The sequence below is a fragment of the Bison bison genome, unplaced genomic scaffold (assembly GCF_000754665.1).
Source record: "Bison bison bison isolate TAMUID 2011002044 unplaced genomic scaffold, Bison_UMD1.0 scf7180017864223, whole genome shotgun sequence".
Lineage (NCBI taxonomy): Eukaryota > Metazoa > Chordata > Mammalia > Artiodactyla > Bovidae > Bison > Bison bison.
The window spans coordinates 3,035,849-3,036,686 of NW_011494795.1; the positions used below are offsets into that span (position 1 = coordinate 3,035,849).

At 61.2% G+C, this 838-nt stretch overlaps 1 protein-coding gene across 1 annotated transcript in view; it reads right to left on the bottom strand.

The window, feature by feature from the left end:
• The window catches only part of SDK1 (sidekick cell adhesion molecule 1), a 478,174-nt gene that overhangs the window by 53,583 nt on the left and 423,753 nt on the right, over positions 1-838 (bottom strand). The window lies entirely within an intron of this gene.

An 838-nucleotide genomic window follows, 5' to 3' on the forward strand; every position in this document is an offset into this window, starting at 1 on the left:
GGGGGCACTCATGCCTGTGCCCAGGCCCCGTGTGTCTGCTGTCTGTCTGTCTGCACACCCCTCTTCCTCCTGCCACCCCAGCGCTCCTGCTCCCCAGAAGCCTCACCCCCATGGATCTGAGCAGGTGGGGTCGGGGGCTCCCCCAGGGACAGCTCTCCCCGCAGTCAAGGAAGCGGGAGGGGGCTGGCACATCAGCTCCAGGCGGGCCCTCAGCTCAGACCGTCTCTCCGAGTGCCCTGATCATCACGGGCCCATGGCTGCTCAAAGTCATGTCATTAAGGACCACATCATTAACGACCATTAAGGACCAGGCCTCTGCGTCTAAAGCGGCAGAGGACTTGCAGACCCAGCTCTGAGACACCCGGACACCTGGTGTCTGGAAAAGGAGGGCAACGTGGTCAGCGTGCCCACCTGGGCGAAGCCCTCCTCCTGCACGCCCAGCAGTGAGCGCCCTCTTGGTGGGAGCACCACCCTCCCCCTTGCTCCCTCAGCCCCCCTTGCCTGTCACACTGTCCTGATCAGTTACGTCATTGCTGTCCTTCTCCCCGTTACTCTGTAGAACATGTACATCTCTTCTCTGTTAACCCCCAGCTCTCTCCTGAAGCTCAGTCACTGCTGCCAGTGACGTAAGCCGCCTTCCCACACCAGCTGCGACCTCAGGGCTTCTGCTCCAGCCTTCATGTGCCGTATTATTATTTGTACATTGTCGGGATTTGCGAGGAGACTGAGGCGCAGGGTGAGGCCTGTGTTCAGCAGATTTAGAGGGGCACCCGGGGAGATCAGATGCGGGGGGCGGGCAGCGCCATCCACGCAGGCACATGGTTCCACAGCAGCTACA